General features: G+C 38.0%; 1 protein-coding gene across 2 annotated transcripts in view; it reads left to right on the top strand.

Moving 5' to 3' along the window:
- Positions 1 to 19,677, top strand: part of FBXL18 (F-box and leucine rich repeat protein 18) — a 130,612-nt gene extending 110,935 nt beyond the window's left edge. The window contains exons 6-7 of one of the 2 annotated variants that reach the window (XR_012471487.1): positions 4,298 to 4,494; positions 14,314 to 19,677. The gene's annotated coding sequence lies outside the window, so the exon portion shown is untranslated. The remainder of the gene's footprint in view (positions 1 to 4,297; positions 4,495 to 14,313) is intronic. The other variant, XR_012471486.1, reaches the window with a different exon arrangement.
- The last annotated feature ends 2,482 nt before the right edge of the window (positions 19,678 to 22,159 follow it).

Genomic DNA, 22,159 nt, shown 5'->3' with positions numbered 1-22,159 from the left:
AGCCTCACTTTCTCCTCCAGTGGGCCCAGTGGCCAGTTATGAATCAGGACTACTGGAGATGGCCCTGGATGCAAGGCAATCAGGATTAAGAGACTTGCCCAAGGTCACACAGCTAGTATATACTTCCCATTAGAATATATATCTCTTGAAAGCAAAAACAGTCTTCTTTTTATTTTTTTTAAATCCCCAGCAGTTAGCAAGTGCTTTTCACATAGTAATATTTTAATTTAAGAAAATTTTTAATTTAAAAAATTCCTTTGTGACATATCACAGGCAATTGGGACAAGAATTGATTCTATTATTTCATTGGTTTGGGGAACTTCCTAATGAGGAGATTACCTCTTCTAAAGCATCTTGACATTTTCTTATTAACTTAGAACCATAGAGTTGCCTAAAGCATTAAGAAGTTAAGTGACTGTTTCAGTACCACACAGCTAGAATGTGTCTGGGGCTTGACTTGAACCCAAGTCTTCCTGGGCCATCTCTTTCTTTTTGCAAGGCAATGGGGTTAAATGACTTGCCCAAGGTCACATAGCCAAGTGATCTGAGACTGGATTTGAACCCTTGTCCTCCTGACTCAAGGGCCAGTGCTCTATCCATTGTGCCACCTAACTGCCCCCCTGAGGCCATGACTTTATCCATTATGCCACAACCACCTCCATCTCATTTATGTATGTATGTATGTATGTGTGTGTGTGTTGTGTATATATATATATATATATATATATATATATATATATATATATGACATTTATATTTATAACATATCAAGAGTTTTAGGTGAAGCAAAGCCCCCTATTACATTGACTGGATAGCTTGGGGAAGAATCACAAGAGGACATGAACAAGAGAGACTCAAGTGTCTTGAATGAATGAGATGCACTTATTATGTTTCAAAAACTGTGTTAAACTCTGGGATACAATAGAAAAAAAATTAGATTGTCCCTAATCTCACTGGAGGGGCGACAGTACAGAAAGAAGGGTTCTGTTATAGGGTGGATGGAAAGACTCAGTGATAAGAAGATGGGGAGGGGGGCATGAATATGCTTGTGTAAGTCACTGGAGGGAGAACCCACGATTCCTTAAAGGATGATTTTTTTTTTAGGTTGTTAATTCCTCATGTCCTTAGGTTGTAGGTCCCAGAATAGACAAGGGTTGTGCCTCATAGTCTTTCCTTCTTCCACAATATGAGACACCAGGCTTTAGTAAATACTTGTTAGTTAATTGATGGTAACTAGAGTATACAAATACACTGTTCCTTTCTGCTCATTAAGCTTCCCAAGGATACCAGACTCCTCTCTAACCGGAGCTTCAAAAATGTTTGCTCAGATAGATCATTAGGGATTGTGCCATAGCCTTGTTCAGATTGCAATTTTTAGATATCTCCAACTTACTAACGTTTTCAACTTTGTCTGGATCAAGAAGGTGAGGTACAGCTAGGTAGCACAGTGAATAGAACACTAGCCCTGGAGCCAGAAGGACCTGAATTCAAATCTAACTTCAGACACTTACTAGCTATGTGACCCTGGGCAAGTCATTTGCCTCTAAAAGTGGGAAGAAAAAAATACTAAAGAGTGTGCTTATAGTAATGGTCAGGACATTCAAGGGTTTTTATACTGCTTTGGCTGCTGACTAACTGGGTAACCTTGAGTAAGTCATTATTTTCTCTCAGTTTCTATGTATGAAAAATGAGAAGGTTGAATTTTAATGGTCTCTAAAGGTCTTTCCCCCCTTTAAATCTGATTGCTTAGATTTTTGTATCTTTTTGGGTTATTTTGAGATCAAATGAGAAAATAATTGGAAAAATGTTTCATATATATAATAGACACTATGTATATGTTAGTTATTGGAATTGTTATTATATTTGTTGAGGCACTGCAATGTAAGAACTTTTGACTTAAAAATCTGAGATTTGAGATTCAATTCTGCCCCCTACTAGCTAGAAGGACAACATGGTCTAGTGGATAGAAATCCAGCCTTGAAGGCAGATAAAGCTGACCTGAAGCCTTGCTTGTGACACAAGGCTGGGTGAACTTGGATAATTACTTATCCTCTCCATACTCTAAACTGAGTTACAGAGAAGGAATCAGTCTGCTTTAGTAGATGGAGTTTCTTTAGCTAAGAATTCCTAGGAAATCAGAAGTTCCAATCCCTGTCTCTGCTAGCTATTTGTCCATGGACAAAGTCACAAACTTTCTGAACCTTAGCTTCCGCATCTGTAAAACAGAGATGATATCTACTCTACCTACCCTGTAGTTGTGAGGACCATTGTGGATGATCAGATCAAGACAAGTCAAAAGCATTTGCCAGATGCCACAAAGAAAGATAAAAACAATCCCTGCCTTCAAAGAACTCAGCTTGTGGTCTAATGAGAGAGACCACATGAAAACATCTATGTCTATACAAGCTACATACAACATAAATTGGAGGTAATCTCATTAGTGTTAAAGAAGATTAGAAAAAATTTCATGCAGAAGGTAAGATATGAGCTGAGTCTGGAAGGAAGTAGGATAAGGAGAAAGCATATTCCCAATATGGGGGGACAGCCAGGGAAAATGCAGGGACTTGTGGCATGGAGTTGGATGAGACTGTGTGGTCACTGGATTGTGGAGTTTGTAGAAGGGAGGAAATTTTGAAAAGATTGGAAAAATAGAAAAGTACCAAGTTATGAAGGGTTTTAAAAGTCGAATAGTAGATTTTCTATTTGATCTTGAAAGTAATGGGAAAACCACTGAAGATTAATGACATAGGGATGAATGACATGGCAAGATGAGCCATGTATATGGATATGTATTATGTTGATTGTTGGCATTATAAGATGCCCTTTCCTGCTATTACTTGTTTTGGACGGATGCAGGATGTCCTTTCTCAAGGACCCTTGCCATTTAATCAGCATCTGGGGGCATGAGCCAGATTTCTCTCCCTGGTCACCACAGAAGTGGACTCCAGTTCTGTTTTTTCCTCTCTTGCAGATTTGTTGGGTAAAACCTTAAGCAAGGGGCAAATAAAAGGAAGAAAGGTTTGTGGGAGGACAAAAGAAGAAGAGGGGAAATTTGTAGCCTAAACACAACACTTATGTATGGAAGAAAAATATTTCCTTTGAACAAACAAGACTCTCCGCACCGCTTCCCAGAAGCACTATTATCCCAGAACAACACGGCTTCCAAAAAAAATATTAAAAAGAAAGAAAGAAAGAAAAACCCTTTGCAGTCTGCAGAACAAATGCATTGAAAATGTTAAAGGGCATTCATGAAAGGGCTGGATGGCTGTTATTGCAGCAGGGGGAAAAACAACATTATTTTGCTCTGCAGATAAAAGGAAACGGAAAAAAACGGCATATTTATAGCCAGGGAGCCTGGATTCCTTGTTAAGCCACCATTATCAAATTAATGTCAAAATGCATCAAACAGGCACGAGGATTTCAGGCCCCTTATGCAAAGTGCTTGCAAATTGCTTACAAATACATTTGTTTACAGGGGCTGAGGCTGGAGTGAACTAATTAGTCATTGTAGCATTTTCGATTTGGGCAATTACATAAACAATCTGTTTTTGAAGTATAAACAGAAGTTGTTGTTTTCCTACAGCACTTTAAAAAGATATACATATCTGCCTTTGGAGGGGCTTCCTTCAGACACTATGACCCTTCCTTTCTTAGGTGAGGTAATGTGGAAGTAGAGAGGGTGAAGCTGGGGAACCCTAGTACAGTAAGGGGGGGAGGCTGGGCACTGTCCTGAGGGAGATTTCATTTTGGATACCAAAGTAACTGTAGAGGAGCCAGAGAGTAGACTGGACCTCTGCAGCAAGGTGAGAAAGTTTCCAAATAACATCCAAACTGACAAGGTTGCCATATTTTTTTTCCCTTTCTTTATTTGTAGTTCTCATTCTAGAATTTTGAGGATAGGGGCCAGCAACCACTCTTTTATCCAGAGCAACAGGCCTATACTTAGGGATTGCCTTTAATCCAGACCTGCATGTTTCATTCCAAAGCCATGATGCCATGAGAAGTGGGAGACTGTAGTCTGAGGATCCGGTGTCAGATCTCAGCTCTCCCACCTCTGCAATCTTAGACAAGTCACTTAAGTCTCCAGACCTCAGTTTCCTCCTCTGTTCAATTAGAGGATTAGATCCATGACCCCTGATATCCCTTCCAGTTCTATATCTGTGATCCTTTTATCTCCTGAAGCAAAAAATTCCTTCCTATATCCCTTAACTATTGTGAATGACTTAGTATGTAAGCTGGTGATGGGGTCATTGGAAATTTCTTACCATGCACTAATGAAAGATTCATTTTTATCTAGATGTAGGAAAAACAGAACCCACAAGTGGCTTCAGGGACCAAAAGATGACTTAACCCAAAATTGGAGGTATTTGAACTTTGGAGCCAAAATGGCAACTATTCTAATTCCTTAGGAATCTTGAAATGTTTCCTTGAAGAGGCAAGTGTCATTCTTCCCAGCCTAAGTAATTCAGACCTCTTTTTCTGGCTTTTTACAAGGTAAGGCAAAGTAATAAATATTTATTAGGAACTTATTAAATATTATTTAATAAATAAATATTAAGAACTTACTAAATATTATTTAACAAATAAATATTATTTAATAAATAAATAGACAAAAATACAAAGACAATCCCTAAATTTGAGGTTGCTTTTAAAAGATATTTTAGTTTTTCCAATTAACATGTAAAAACAATTTTTAACATTTGTTTTTTAAGATTTGAGTTCCACATTCTCTTTCTACATTCCTTCCCTATCCCCTCCTTGAGAAGGCAAGCAATTTGATATAGATTTATATTTACAATCACACAAAACATATTTCCTACAGCCCTTTAAAAAGATAGACATATCTGCATTTGGAGATATCATATTAGTCTTTTGTAAAAGAAAACACAGACCAAAAAAAAAAGAACCCAAGAAAAATAAAGGTTAAAACAAGAGTAGGCTTCAGTCTACATTCAGATTCTTTCTCTGAAGATGGATAGGATTTTTTCTATCTTAAATCCTTTGTAATTGTCTTGAATCATTGTACTGTCAAGAATAACTGAACTATTCACAGTTGATCATCATATAATTTTGCTGTTATCATATTCAATGTTCTCCTTATTCTGTTCATTCACTGTGCATCAATTCATGTAAGTCTTTCCAGGTTTTTCTGAAACCATTCTGCTCTCCCTTTCTTTTAGCACAATAATCTTCCCTCACAATCATATACCACAATTTGTTTAGTCATTCTTCAATTGATGAGTATCTCCACAATTTCCAGTTCTAGAGAGCTGCTATATTTTTGTATGTATAGTTCATTTTCCTTTTTTTTCCTTTTAAATCTCTATAGGATAGGGACCTAGTAGTGATATTGCTGGGTCAAAGAGTATGCACCATTTTATAGCACTTTGGGTATGGTTAAGAGAAAGACAGCACATAAATGAGAACTGAAAAGAGATTGAAGTACCTGGAGGTACCTGAGAGGAGTCTTTGGCTGAAATCTGTGGAGTCAGAAGGGCCAGCCTCACCCTGGCCCCCAGATGGAATCAATCCCTACCTCCCAGTGTCCCAAAGAACTCATCAGTAGGAGGAAGGCTGGCAACTGAGAAGGTGATAGAAAGCAAAGAGATGTCAAAAGCACCTCCTGGAGGCAGGTAGGTTTGGAATCATTATTTGACTAAATCTCTTTAATCCATCAATCTTAGCCAGCATTTATAATTATTAGGAATAACAGCATTATTTAATGCTTAAAGTTTGCCAAGCATTGTACATCTATTATCTCATTTTATTAAGAGTCTGCTACATAGGCTAAGGGGTGAGGATAGAAAGACATAATTTAATTTTAAAAACAGTATCAGGGCTAGGGATGCAAAAAAAAAAAGTCTCTACTTTCCAGGAGTTTACAATCTAATGGGGGAGATGACAGGAAAAGACTGCTGTGTGACAACACTCTGGAATATCCTCAAAGCTTGTCTTTTGATTTGTGGCAGGAGCCTCTGTATATAGAATTCAGCTTTTTCCACTTGAAGCGTTGGCCTCTGAGGCTGGGGCTTGATGAAGCTGCATCAGGTTGATTTGTCTGCTCTGGTATCCCTGCTATGCCATGATGCCAGCCAGAGTCTTCCATTGTCCTTCAAAGGTTTCCTCTGCCCTCCCACCTTTGCTCCACATGGAGAACAGCCTCCCAGCAAACCTCTTGGGTCACTTTGTGTTACCAGCATTCTTAGGACATCGGGCTTCTGTAGCTCCACAGCTCCACAAGTATAAACCTTTCAGGAGATACCCTGCATAGGCAGAGCTATCATGCAAGAGCCAGAACTACACAGTGCCCACTAAGCAAGGCTTTAAAAACAATAGTTGCATGTGTTTTGTGTGTGTGTGTGTGTGTGTGTGTGTGATATTTAAAGTTTACAAAGCACTCTTCTCACAGCATCTGGTAAGGTTCTAGTAATAGCATCATCATCCCCATTTTATAGATGGGCTACAACTTGCCCAAGGCCCCAGTGTTAGTATGAATTCCAGACCTCTTGATTCCAAATCCAACATTCTACTACCACATCACCCTGGGTTACAATACAATTCCCTAGGTGAGTTCCAGGGACTCCTTCTTGGGAATAGATAGGAACATGAAGCTTGGTCAATTATTCCTCCAGTCTATAGGAAAGAATGAAGTTGGCCCCAATTCTGACAAAGCCTCCAAAGTTTAATAAATAGCCAGAATGAGGGATGATCTGATCTCTTTAAATACAGAACTTCATGAGGATGTAATTTCTGGCCCAAATCCAAACCTAAGATTCTTTCTCCCCAGACCTTTGAGAATTTGATCCAGCCAAACCAGGGCAGAGGAAATATGAGAATGAAATCAGGCCAAGAAACCAACATGCCTATTGGTGCCCAGCCTTCTAAGCATACTTAGAAGTGAGCTGCCTGGACCTGAGGAGTTGGTAAAGAAGAGGCTCAACTGGATAGATTTTTTTAAAACCCTAAGCAGAAAATATTTGCCCCACCCCCTTTAAAGACCCGCTATCAAGTTCCAGGGTTTGTAGGAATTTTTATGACTCTATGGTCCCCATTTCTTATCTTTTCAGCTAACTTGCTCTTCTGGTTCACAACAACTTTCCACACCCCAGTGACGTCAATGAGTGGTCACCATTTAGGGTCTCCTAGACTACAGAAGCTGAGAACTCAAATTGAATAGTCAGTAAAAAAGCTAATTATTTACATTTGACCACTGGACTGTGGAGGATACCCAGGGATGTGTATTTTCTCCTTTGTAGAAGAATAGAGGCAGTGACTAGATTGGACTCAAATCTCTGACCAAATTTGTTTTCTGGAGGGTAGACTTTGAGATAGAACCAATTATGATGGTGGTGGTAGTGGGAACAGCCAAATCTGACAGAAAAAGAGAGAAAGGGGAGCACGAGAAAGGGGACTGCTATACAAAGAGTGTGCAGGTCTTCCTGTCTTCCCCATTTGCAAAAGATGAAGGAGTTTGACCTAAGCAGGTTGCACTATGAAAGCTGGATGACTAGCCACCATCAGTGTGGAATACTGGACTCAGGAATTAGGATGTCCAATCTAAACCTTTGAATTCTCTGATTCAAATGGCACCGACCCATGTGGGACACAGTGTGGTACAGGAATAAGAACATGAATCTTGATGCTGGCACCAATGGGGGGGGGGTGTAAATCACTTAACCTACCTGAAATTTTATTTCTTTTCTACAAAATGAGAGAATTAGATTTGATAGCTTATCAACTTGTTATGGTTCTAGATCCATAATCCTGTGACCTAGGTTCAGATATTAGACCTGTCAGAACCTGGGTGATCTTGAGCAAATCACTTAACATTTCTGGGAGATAGGTACTGTTGTTATCCCCATTTTACAGTTGGAGAAATTACGGCAGACAGAGATCAAGTAGTGATGAGAGTCACACAGTTAAGTGTGAGTCAGAATTTGAACTCAGATCTTCCTGACTTCAGGCCTGGCTTGTTATTCACTAGTACCACCTAGTTGCATATAGAACTCTTTGCAAAACCTAAAACCTGTAGCGGCCTCTGAGTAAAAGGTTCTAAAACCAACAACCTGATAGACACTAATTTCCTCCCCACCCCCAAATCTGAATCTTGTAGCCTTTAACCCACACACTAGATTTTAATGTAAATTTTAAACCTTTTTCATCTTTTCCTGATGCCTAAAAATCTAAGATCAAAGCCCTAAAGCTCACCTTTAACCATTTGAACATGTGAAAATTACCAGATTTTTTATCCTGTGCTGGGAGAACCTTCTCAGCCTCAAGGAGAAGCACACTGTAATTAACTGTGTGTGTGTGTGTGTGTGTGTGTGTGTGTGTGTGTGTGTGCACGCGTGTGCACACTCAGTATTAATTATACCACTTTTCTTTAAGGGGCACCTTGTTGGAGATGGAAACATTGTGGGGACTTGGAATGAAGAAGACCCAAATTTGAGTCTTGGCCATACACTTCCTAGCTTTGTGACATAGGTCACATTCCTTTACATGTTCTGTAAAATGGAAATAATATTCTCACTCTGTAACTCCTAGTGTTTGGGGGAGAGTGGAAGGTTGGGTAGGATATTGTAGAAAAAAAAAAACATTTTGTAAATTTTTAAAGATGGGAAAGATTTAAAGATGAGACAGAGTTCCTTGGGGTGACTCATCCAAAGGTCACTTAATTATGTAATGGCAGAACCAGGACTCGGCCCCTTCCAAAAGGGGTCTCTTCCAGTTTTAAATCAGTGATCCTGTAATAATGTTCAGCGTCCACCTGAAGGATGACCTGTGATTTTTAATCAACAAACCTAAAACTGGTAAGTGGTACAGTAGATAGTGCACCAGACCTAGAGTTCAGGTTTGACCTCAAGTACCATGTGGGCAAATCACTTAACATATGCTTCAGTTTTCTCAAATGTAAAATGGGGATATTAGTACCCTATGCCTTAGGTACTAAAATGAGATAATATTTGTAAAGATCATGCAAAATCTCAAAACTATAGAAAAGTTAGCTAAGAAATCTGGACATTAAAAAAATCATTTTTAGCAGAAAAGGGAATGCAAAGATTCTTTTACCTCCCCAAATCCCAAATTTCCTTTATATTCAATCCAGATGCTGCATCTACATAAAGCCTTTGCCCAACCTCCCTAATACTACCTGTACATGCCCCTTTGAATCACCTTGTATCTACTTTGTAAATACATACTTGTATACACATACTATCTGACCCTTATAGATTGTAAGCTCCTTTAGGGTAGGTATGGTTTTATTTTTGTCTATATATCCCCAATGCAAGTACAATGTCTAGCTTATCTTAGACACAATAAATGATTGTTGGTTAATGAAAGGTGGGAGCTGAAAAGATTATTTTGCTCTTATAAGAAATAGCCATCTGTGTACTTCTCTGGATCTGGTCCTTTAGACCCACCATTTTTCATGTGGTTTTTACTTAGGGAAGATCAGCTCATTGCTGATTGCTGCCTCCATGGTGGATCTGTCTAGCCTTGAAATTTGTCAGCATTAGACTTTGAATCAGGAAAAGCATCTATCCTGACCTCAAAATTGGCCTCAGATACTTATTAGCTTTGTGACCCTGGGCTAGTCACTTCACCCTGTTTAATCTCAGTTTCCTCATCTTTAAAATGAGCTGGAGAAGGGATTCAAAAACCACTCTGGTATCTTTGCCAAGAAAACTACAAATAGACTCTTCACCATTGAGGGGATGGGGGTGGAAGGTGGGGTGGAGGGGCCATGTAATTTAAAAATATGCATATTCATGAATGTTGAAAAACTTTCATTACATATAATTGGAATAATAAAATAAAATATCAATTAAAAAGTAAACCCTCAAATGGGGTCTAGAAGAGTTGGACATAACTGAAACAACTGAACAACAGCAACAATGTTCTCACTGCCTCTCTGTTGGTATGCACTAAAGATTGTATATTTGACTCTGAAAATATCTTTATGACATCACTCAAGTGATAGTTTCAGTTCACTAAAGTCTACAATCAGCTATAGTGATGGCTCTGCTCACTCTGAAGTCACATGAGCCCTGTGCAAGTCACTCTCTGAACCTTCCTTTTCTCGTGTGCAAAATGGGGATAATCATCCCCATCTCACAGAGTTGTGAAGATCCTGATGAGATAATATATGTAAAATGTTTTGTAACCTCAAAATACCACCTAAATGTCAGCTACCTTGTTCAGGTGTGGGCTGAGTCAGATGACCTCTGAGGTCTCTTCCAATTCTGAGCTCCTGTGATTCAATGATCATTATCATCATTACCCAGAAAAGCCAGAGGATTTTACTGAGATTATTTAAAACCCAGGAATAGAAATTAGGTTGAGACTTTACTGACTCCAGTAAAGGAGCTCAGATTAAGAAGCCATCTCCCCTCACCCCCCCCCACACACCCTACACCCCCACACCACCTCCCTTGCTGAAATGTAAGGAAAAATAGTCTCACTTCTCCCTTTTGTGTTTTCTTGAGCTATAATAGCATGCTTGTTAAGGCAACGAGGTACCATGGTGATAGGTACTGTATAAATAGATGGATAGAGAGAAGTCAGCTGAACCTGGAGATGAAATTAATTCCTTGTAACTCATCATCACCCACTTGCTGGGATATTTGGTTTTTTGTTTTGGGGTTTGTTTTTTTTTTTTTGGTATGGTAATGGCATAAACCAGTAATACAACAGAGCTGTATTTTGCACATAGCACTTTTTAAGTGTTCAGGAGACTTCTAGATTTTAAGAAGCAAAACCCTAGAATTGGCAGAAAATGAGAGACTAATACTGCAGAGGCATTCTATGTCATCAGCCTCTGCAAACAGAGCTTGCTACTTGCTGTTAAGCTTGCTAACTGCATTTGTGTGCCAGTGTTTGGGAAGATCAATGCATAACTAGGTGTCCTTTCTACACTCTCTATGTGGATCATTGTACATGAATCAGAGGAAAGGGAAAAAGGAAAAGGAAAGGGAAAAAAGGGGGCGGGGGAGAGGAGTGAGAGAGAGAGAGAGAGAGAGAGAGAGAGAATGTGAGCAGAGGAGAAATTGAAGAGAGGAATTTTTTTCTGTAGAATGTCTGGAAAACACTGGGGAAGATGTCACAAGGGATACCTTGGGGCCAAATTGCTAAACTCCAGTGAGATTACTAAGATTTCTCCCTGAGCCTACATTAGAGAAATTATCAAATGATCCTAGAAGATGCCGAGCCAAAAATCAGGTTTCTCAGTGACTCAGAGCTGGTGTTTTGGGGTGTGGTTTCTGAAAGAACAATTCACATTTGATTATATTTTGGAAGTCATCCTGTTGATGCCCAGTTCACTTTGTCTTCCGATTACCCTTTTCTATAAGGATGTTCCACATAACTAAATAGATAAAAATATTAAGCACTCACTGTGTGATGAGCATTATGTTAAGTAGCTGTCATTTTAAATGCAAGCAAAGCAAACATAACTCTCACCCTCAAGGAGCTCCCATTCTAAGGGCAAGATAGCCCATAAACTTATCTGAGCAGGGAACCAAGGGAGGACTCCAGGTTCTTCACTTCTTAAAGAGGACCTTGACATCTGGAGGGTGAAGTCTTAACTTGCAAGTGAATTGGATTTAAGAGAGGGGGTGCTGTGCAAAATCACCACCTCATTTTCTCCTCTAGAGTCATTTGGGTCCAGTGGCCAGATATAGATCAGGACGACTGGAATTGGCCCTGAATGCAATGGGAGATTTTGACCTTTTTAAGCTAAGGTCTCTAGTTAGTCTCAGTTAGACTGAGGTTACCAGAGGGAAGAAGGTACAGGTGAATGGTCCAAGTAAAGAAAGCAGAGGCAGCTTATGCCAAAAAGGGACCCCTCTTGTCTGTGTCCTAACAACAGTTGATAGTGGAATTTGGGTCTTCGCACTTATAGAGGACTATTTCTCACAAATTGCTCTATTCACTCTTGGTGTACTTGACCCTGAATTGGGAACAAAAAACTGGTGTAGAGTGTATTCCTGCAGTTGGAAGTTGAGTCAAAGAATGAATTTATTGTCCTGGAAATATGTTTTAAAAGCTTGATAATGTATTTTAACCAAATATTTTTTTCTTTCACTGATTCAGAAAATATTTATTAAACACATATGAAGGAAGGGTAATAAGGGGAGCTACCCAATACCATTACTAGGTTTATATCCCAAAGAGATCAAAGAAGAAAAAAAGGACATATGCAAAAAAAATATTTATAGCAGATCTTTTTTTGTGGTAGCAAAGAATTGGAAATTGAGGGAATGCCTATCAATTGAGGAATGAGTGAACAAGTTATGATATATATGATATTATGCTATAAGAAATGACAAGGTAGAATGACTTGAGAAAAACATGGCAAGACCTATATGCACTTGTGTGAAATAAAATCAGAAGAACCAGGAGATCATTATTTATAGTAAAAGCAATGTTGTGGTGATGATTAACTGTGAAAATCTTGACTATTCTGTTCAAATAATGATTAAAGACAATTCCAAGGGACTCATGAAAAAATGCCACCTACCTCCAGAGAAAGAAATGAACTCTTAAGTGCAAACTGAAGTATAATTTTCTCAGTTTATCTTTCTTGCTTTTTATAAAAATATGGCTAATATGGAAATACAGTTTGCATGATTTCACATGTATAAATGATATATTGCTTACCTTCTCTACATGTTTAGGAGAGGGTGGGAGGATAAAAAATTGAAAATCAGAATTTAAAAAGAATGAATAAAAATAACTACAATTAACAATCAAATGAGTAATTTGAAAAAAAATCAAGGAAACTGCCTTATCTGTTGGATTCTGGCTGGTCCTCCTGATAGAACCAAAGGTCACACACTCAGTTCCATATCAGCTAAAGTCTAGCAGATCCCTTGGCACCCCTTGATTGGCAGGACAGCTATATTGTGCATGGAGCTGGGCATGCCTGCTTTCATTCCTCTGGAGACTGGAGGTAGGGTGGTGGGGAGACTTATGCACATATGTCCAACAAGTCAGGGACTTCCTCCAGGAGCTTTTGTTGCACAATGTTTGGAGTTCTATCTTAGACACCAGAGTAGATAGAAAGAATATGTGACCCCTACTTAAGAGCCTAAAAGTGAGATGAGACATACACAGAGGCAATGTGGTCTATGAAAACTGATTATCTGCCCCTATTAGAATATGATTTCTGTGAGAGTCACATGGTTAGAGAGTTGGACTTGGAATCAGAAGACAATTTCAAATCCTACCTCAGACACTCTAGGTCAGTGATCCTGGGCATAATATACCTCATTTTTCTTATTCATAAAGTGGGGACAATAATAATAATAATAATGATAATGATAATAATAATGATGATGATGATGATAATGATAATGATAATAGCACTTCCCTTCCAAGGTTGCTGTGAGAATCAAAGAGTATTCTTATATTTGCAAGATGTTTTATCTGCCTTAAAGAACTATATCAACTTGTATTATTATTATATGTTATTTTATTTTTATATTATATTCCCAGGAATTAACCAATGCTTGTCACATATTAAATGCTTAAAAATATGCATTTATTCTTTTATTTATTCAAACTGTAGCAAAGGCTATTCTATACATGTAGATGAGGATGTTGCAGTATGACTCTAAGGGAGGCAGAACAGATATATTTAATTTCTAGTTTCCCTTCCTTCCCCTCCCTCCAACCCTTCTAGAAGAGAGATTATTTCTTGACAAAAGGGGAAATAGTTTGGGGCCAGAAACTTGACCTCTATGAGAGAGATAGAGACAGACAGATTCAAAGTCAGAAAAATAGAGATAGAGAAACAGGAAGAGAGATACAGAGACAAGACAGTCAGACACATGCACACAGAGTATCTATATCTGCTCTCTAACTAGTTATTAGTCTAAAAGATGTGATTTTCAGGTTTAAATGTCTGGGTACTATTTATTGGTGGGGGAAAGAGAACCCCAAATTTTATTGCGATGGTTTGACTCCCTTCCCACCAAATATTAATTCCACAATGAACACACTTGTAGGAATAGCAAAGAAATCCATCTCTCCAAATCACCAGCAGAACAGAGAAAGTATACATTAGAGAATATATATAAACAATACTGAGAAGAGAAGAGAAGCTTTCCCACTGGGAGGGAGGTAACTCATCTTAACCAAGAGACAAAGAATGCTAGATTTCATCCAAGGGGAAATTTTCTGATATCTTTATTGTAGTAAGAAGGGGATAGGGACACAATGAAGACTGCCTGCTCTACTCATGCTGGCTTCTTCCCTTTTCCTTCAGCAATCTGAAATGGAGTTGTATTTACCTATCTTTGTCAAATCTAGAAACCAGAACCAGAGCAACTGTAGAAGAGCCTGAAGAAGATCTGAAGACTTGAAAAGAACCAAGAGCTCAAAGAGAGAAGCTCTCCTCTTTCCCACTTTCACCTGACTCAGGGCATTGATCTCTACCAATGAGGGGAGAGTCCCATTGCCTCACTGCAGCTTTTGGACTCAGTAATTACCTTTACTTCCTAAAAACTCTCTCCTTTCATGCTACTGATTTCATTTGGTTGTTCTCCCACCTGCCTGACTGCTCCTTAGAGTCTTTTGTTGGAACTTCATGTCCTATCCACTATGAGATGAAGTATATCTCCAAAGACTCTCTCCTGGGTTCTCTTCTTTCTTTAAAAAATTTAATTTTGGGGGCATCCAGGTGGCACACTGGATAGAGCACTGACCCTGGAGTCAGGAGGACCTAAGTTCAAATTAGACCTCAGATACTTAATAAATTACCTAGCTGTGTGACCTTGGGCAAGACACTTAACTCCATTGCCTTAATAAATAAATAAAAATTTAATTTTTTTCAATTATCAAACATTTTCTTTCCCCATCACTTCTGAATTTCTACACCTTTGGGAGAAAAAAACAAAGAAAAGTAAAATCCTTGAATCAAATATGCATGCTCAAGGAAAATAAATTCTCATGAGCATTTTATATATATGAGTCCTTTTCCTCTTTCTTTGATCTCTTTGGGATATAAGACCAACTGAGGTATCAAAGTATACCAGTTTAGTGACTTTGAACCTAGCTCCAAAATGCTTTTCATAATGGCTATACCAGTTAACTATTCTATCACCAATGTATTATCATACCTATTTCCCCATAGCCTCTCCAACAATTGTAATTTCCCCCCTTTTTTTAAATCGTTAGCCAACATGATCAGGGTTTGGAGTTGAGTTTCAGAGTTTTTATTTGTATTTCTCTAATTATTACTTATTTGTATCATTTTTCATAACCTGATGCTAGCTTATACTTCTGACTGTACATATCTTTTGATTATCGATTGAGGAATTACCTTTTTTCCTCTCTATTTTCTCTCACTTTTCTCACACCAGCTCCAGTGGATTCATTTATCATTTCTTTGCATAGGATTCCTAGATCTATATGTCTAGTCCAGTCTCTCTCTCTCCACTTTCAATGTAGAACTGGAGCTCTAGAGAGCTCATAAAGTCAACTCATCTGAAAAAGAACTCATTGCCTTTTCCCCTAAAGTCCTCCCCTCTTCTTAGCTGTCCTCTTACTATCAAGGACAGTACATCTTACCAGTCATTCAGGTTCTAAATCTTGGATCCCTTCCATGATTCGATTTTCACCACATATCCGTCAGTTGCAGGTTTCATCATTTCTATCATCACAATATCTCATATATATTGCCTTTTCCCCCTACTAATGCAGCCACCATCTTAGTTCAGGCCCTTATCACATCTCACTGGTGGTTCAATAGTCATATCCAAATTAGTTTCCCTGTTGTTGTCTTTCCCTGCTCTCAATCCGTCTTCCACATAGCTTCAAAATGATTTTTCTTAAAGTGCAGGTCTGATAATGCCACCCCTTACTAAGATCTAGTAGCTTTTTTGGATCAAATGTAACCTCTTCTGTTTAGCATTCAAAATGCTTCACAATCTGCCCTTTCCTGTCTTTCTAATCTTATATATTGCTACTTTCTACATCTAGCTAGTCATATCTACTCCTTGCTGTTCCAACTATGTGTAACCCCAATAGAAAATCACAAAATGCAAGGTGCCTTCGTGTTAGATGATCTGGGAACTTCTTAACACATGCGATATTTCATCCTTCCTCCTTGGAATGTTCTTCCTCCCCTCTGTCTTTTAGAATTTCCTTTTTCCTTCAGGACTCAGAGATGGATTACCTTCTGCAGGAGACTTTCTGATCTCAGCTGCTAGTGTTACCTCCTTTTATGTATTAAAGATATATGTATATATTATGTATTAAAGATATATAGATATATATGTGTGTGTGAGTGTATGTGTGTCCACATATCTTCTTTTTATGTATTTCATGTGCTTTTGTGTATGCGTACTTTCTCCCACAGCAGAATGTAAACTTCTTGATGACAGGGAATGTTTCCATTTTTCCTTTTGTCTCCATACTTAGCACTCCAGTATAGCACATAATAAATACTTAATAAATAATAATATGAGGTAGCATTTACACAGCTCTTTAATGTTTGCAAAAAAATTTTCACCTGTTATTTTCATTTTATCTTTACAACCATTCTATAAACTGGGTACTATTATTGTCACTCATTTTACAGACAAGGAAACTGAGACCAAGAGAGATTAAATCACATGCCCAGAGACAGTTAGTTATTATTTGAGGCAAGATTCAAACTCAGACCTTCCTAACTCTTAAGACTAGTTTTCTAACCTATCCCTATAGAATAAATGATCCTTGACTGTTGATTAAATGATGCCAAGTCACTTCATATCTCCCCTTAAAGTGAGGGGGGCTTAAAATTAAAGCTTCTCTGAGGTACCACCTCACACCTCTTAGACTGGCCAATATGACCAGAAAGGATAATGATAATTGTTGGAAGGGTTGTGAGAAATCTGGGACATAAATACATTGTTGGTGGAGCTGTGAACTCATCCAACCTTTTTGGAGAGAAATTTGGAACTACACCCAAAGGGCAACAAAAATGTGCATACCTTTTGATACAGCAATAGCACTACTGGGTCTGTACCCTGAAGAGATGACGAAAAAGTGTAAAAACATCACTTGTGCAAAAATATTCATAGCAGCCCTGTTTGTGGTGGCAAAGAATTAGAAATTAAGTAAATGTCCTTCAATTGGGGAATGGCTTAGCAAACTGTGGTATATATATGTCATGGAACACTATTGTTCTATTAGAAACCAGGAGGGATGGGAATTCAGGGAAGCCTGGAGGGATTTGCATGAACTGATGCTGAATGAGATGAGCAGAACCAGAAAAACACTGTACACCCTAACAGCAATGTGGGGGCGAAGATCAACCTTGATGGACTTGATCATTCTATCAGTCCAACAATCGGAGACAATTTGGGGCTCTGCAATGGACAATACCATCTGTATCCGTAGAAAGAAATGTGGGGTTTGAACAAAGACCAAGGACTAGTACCTTAAATTTAGGGAAAAAAATCTTATTGTCTGATCTTGCTATCTCTTATACTTTATGTTTCTTCCTTAAGGATATAATTTCTTGCTCATCACACTCCATTTGGATCAATGTAGACCATGGAAACAATGTAAAGACTGACAAATTGCCTTCTGTGGGAGTGGGGAGGGAAATAAGATTAGGGGAAAAAATTGTAAAACTCAAAATAAATAAAATCTTTAATTAAAAAAATGAGGGGGACTTAGAAAGAATCACAGACAAGCAGGGCAGCTTTGAAAGTTACATGTTAAATTTATTAATATTTAAAAAAGGAAAACAATTCCTATATAATGGATTCACAGTTTCATCCCCTCCTGTTTGACAATGTTTGTAGAAGTGATCATTTTATGTGATTTTTGTTAAGTTCAGAATGAAAATAAAAATAAAAGAGGGAGCTGGATTAAATTACCTCTAAGGCCTTTTCAGCTCAAAAACCATGATTCTATGTGGAGTCAAGGAAAGAAATAACTCTAATGCAAAATGACATACAATAAATATGCAAGTGAAGGACACACAAGATACTATAGACATTAAGGGGAGGGCATCTAGGATATCTTACTAGCTGAGGCAATCAGGGAAAACTTCAGGAGGGAAGAAACACTTGTTCGCACTGAGGCAGGCTGACAAGAAGGGACAGGCATCTTTCCTCTAAAGCCAGAGGATACCCTCCCCACCCCAAGCATCCATGAGCTTATATGGGGGAATTACATCTTAATTTTCACTAATCTCTCACTGAAATGTAGCATTTCCTTTAGTGATTCAAAACATTATTCTTAGAAAAGGTCCATAGATTTCATCAGACTATCCACGATATTGGGAGGTCCATGCTCTAATGGATGGGATAACATGCATCTCAAGTGAGACTATATTTACTTCTGTCTGTAAATTTTTATTTCTGTTCCTTTTTCTTGTCCAGCAGGGAGGGTACCTTCCCCTTATCTAAATATATTCTTTATAATACACATATATATATATATATATATTTAGTATGTATACTATATATATACATACATATTTATGTTTCCAATTCCATGCAACAGTAATTTTCAACAGTCCTTTTTGTAAGGTTTTGAGTTTCACATTTTCCTCCCTCCCTTCCCTCTCCTCTCTCCCGTCAGAAAGCAATCTAATATAGATTATTCATGTATAACTGTGCTAAATATAAATCCATATTAATTATGTTGTAAAAAAAGACTCAAATTGAAATAGGAAAAAATAAAGAGAAAAAACAACACATAAGATAACTAAAAAAAATTGAAGATAGTAATCTTTGGTTGATCTACATTTAAACTCCATAGTTTCTTCTTTGGATATAGATGATATTTTCCATCATAAGTCTTTTATTTTGTTTTGTTTTTAGGTTTTTGCAAGGCAAATGGGGTTTAGTGGCTTGCCCAAGGCCACACAGCTAGGTAATTACTAAGTGAGATGGGATTTGAACCCAGGTACTCCTGACTCCAAGGCCAGTGCTTTATCCACTACGCCACCTAGCCACCCCTGAATTTAGATATTCTAATATTGATCTTAAGTGTGGATGAAGAGGAAGGATCCTTGCATATATAAACTGGGTCACATGAAAAAGAACTATTGTGAGAAACTGAAGAGACCCAAACTTCAAGAGCTGTAGAGCAGGAAAGAATGAGAAGCAGTGCTAGCGATCTGAATGAGAGTCTTGTGACTAGCTAAAAAAGATTCCTTTGAGTTGAGAGACTAAGTAACAGCAATTCTCAGAATATCACAGAGCTACCTAAAGAAATCCAACTGAAAACACCTTGTTTTGCCTCCCCAGAGGACGGGATACTGGAAAGTGTAGGTCCTTGTTTAGACCGAAATTCAGTCCATTTGTGAAACTAGGAAAGGAAGGAAGGAAACAAAGCAAAAACCTCTGTGGCTTAATAAGCTGAATTAAGTGATAAAACTGGGTACTTACCTGTTTCTTGCAAACCTGTAAGCCCTGCTCCATCTGGGGCTTCATTATAGTGTGGAAGCATTTCTGGGGTTCTCCAAATTTATGCTTGAAGAGTTCAATTTCTGAGAGGTTCAGGGGTTTGCCTTGAGAGTTCATTATTAAATTTTCAGTGTGAGCATTTATACTTCAGAAATTGGTAAACAAAGCAGGGCTGATTTATTGTTTTGTTGCTTTCTAGACTTAAGAAAGTGATAGAGAAAATGTTAAAAAAAAAAAAAAGGTGGCTAGGTGGCGCAGTAGATAAAGCACCGGCCCTGGAGTCAGGAGTACCTGGGTTCAAATCCAGTCTCAGACACTCAATAATTACCTAGCTGTGTGGCCTTGGGCAAGCCTTAACCCCGTTTGCCTTGCAAAAAAAAAACCTAAAAAAAAAGTGTGATGGTTTTGGGGGGAGCCTATAGTTAGACCTTTACCAGAATGTCCCTGAGCAGGTGCTACTAATAGTTCAAGAACAACAGCAGACTGAATATCCTTCATGGCTATTTTCTGAGGACTAGTCTCAATAAATGTGATGAGGCTTATCATTCATAGTTTTACCACAATATTATCAACGTTTTTGGTCACAGGAACCCCTGAAACCCTATCTTCAAGAATGTGGAGGAATTATGATCTGCACCCATGTAGGACACACCAATGAAATAATTCCTCTTTTGAAGTATTGATATATAGGGTTTGTGTCCTGCAATTTCCTCAGACCTATCACAATTTTTGATTTATTCAAGATCAGGTGTCTCTTCACTACACTGTACTGCTTCTCAAAGGTGAGTTTCAATTGTGGATTTGAAGGGGGAGAAAATCCAAAAATAGGAATCTTGTTGGGTTTTTGAGGGCCAGAGTGGAGGGCCAACTCAGGCCAGTAAGGAGGCTGGTTGCCCAGAGGGGAGAAAGTTGCTGCTGGGAAGGAGGTCTGAGAAGGAAGAGAGTTGGGAAAGAAATACTTATTTCACAATTTTGCCTCTGGTTAACTCTGCCTATGGAGTTCAGAGGAAAGATCATAAGGAGGAAAATAGTTGTGTTATATGATTACTGTATGGCTCTGTATAATAGTTAATAATAATAATAATAAGCATTTATTTAGTTTTTAAGATTTATGGAACATTTTTACAGGTGTTATCTCATTTCATCATCTCAACAACCTTATGAGGTAGTTGTTAATTATTATCCCCAATTTTTAGAAGAGGGAAATAAGGCAAATGACTTACCCTTACAAGGTTAGTAAGTATTTGAGGCAGCATTTGAATTTAAATCTTCCTAATTCCAGGTTTAATATTCTATCTACTGAGCCACCTAACTCCATTAGGTGAGAAGTAAAACTGTTGCTACTATAGCAACTACCTTTTTCCCTGTGAATGCAGAGGTAGTTACCATTTCCATCAGCACCATCTATGCTTCTGCATTTCCCTAGGGATCACCCTGGGGCCCCATATTGCTGGGTAAGTAGAGATGAATTTGTAGAGTTTGGCTTATGGAATATAGCTTTAGAGCTGAAAGGACCTTGGAAGTCATCTAAATGAAGAAATAGACCTAAAGCAGTAGAGGGACTTGTCTAAGGTCAAACAGGTAGTAGTTGACAGAGCCAGGATTTGAACTCAGGTGTTCTCACTCTAAGTCCAAAGCCCCTTTTAGTGCATTATTCCAAAAAGATAAAGAATCTAATTTTTTTTTTTTAGTTTTTACAAGGCAAACGGTTAAGTGACTTGCTCAAGGCCACGCAGCGAGGTAATTATTAAGTGTCTGAGCCCGGATTTGAACTCAGGTACTTCTGACGCCAGGGCCGGTACTTTATCCACTACGCCACCTAGCCGCCCCAAGAATCTAATTTCTAAAAAATATAAGCCATTAAAAATTAGAGAAAATAGAAAGTTATAGCCAGCAAACTTATAGCCTATGGATAAAATCAAGTTCCATTTTTGCATGACTTAAGAATGGTTTTTATATTTTGAAATAAAGTTTTATTGTATTTAAAAATATTAAAATAAACATTCTTAGCTTGGCAAGGGCTACAAAAACAAGTGGTAAATGGCCTTCTGCCATTATTTTCTTACCCTCTAATTTAAGCTAGGAAAAGGGCATGCATTCATAACCAGTCTTGGGACAGAACAGATTAAAAGAATGAATAATCTCAATTATTTAAAATGAAAAAGGCTATGCATAAGTAAAATCAATACAGCTAGAATTAGAAGAAAATGTAGGTTGTAGGAAAAATCTTTGCATTAAACATGTCTGACAAAAATACCATCCAGAATCTTTCTGGAATTTATACAAATTTGTGAGACTAAAAGTCATTCTTCAGTAGACAAGTAGCCAAAGGATATGAACATGAGCACTTTCCAAAAGAAAAAAAATTGAATTATGAAAAAATTGAAAAATTCTTTAGAATCACTCAGAGAGAAATGAAAATTAGAATAAGTGAATTATTATTCAAGACTCATCAAATGAATGAAGTTGATAGTAGAAGGATGGAAAAATTCGCTATTGGAGAAGCTCTGGGAGAAAGGCATGCTGCTCCATTACTGTTGACATATAGTATCTGATTGTTTGAATTATTCCAAGTGCTCTGGGAAAACATTTGAAATTATGCAAAAAAGTTTCCAAATTCTTCATACCCTTTAGCCCAGCGAAGTACTCCTGGGATCATACCCTAAAGAGGTTAATGACAGCAAGAAAATGCCCTTGTGTACAAAAATGTTTAAAGCAGTGTCATTTGTAATGACAAAAAGCTAGAA

The sequence above is a fragment of the Macrotis lagotis genome, chromosome X (genome assembly GCF_037893015.1).
Source record: "Macrotis lagotis isolate mMagLag1 chromosome X, bilby.v1.9.chrom.fasta, whole genome shotgun sequence".
NCBI lineage: Eukaryota > Metazoa > Chordata > Mammalia > Peramelemorphia > Peramelidae > Macrotis > Macrotis lagotis.
Note: the sequence above shows the minus strand (reverse complement) of the source record. Positions and strands in the feature narration are given on the sequence as shown.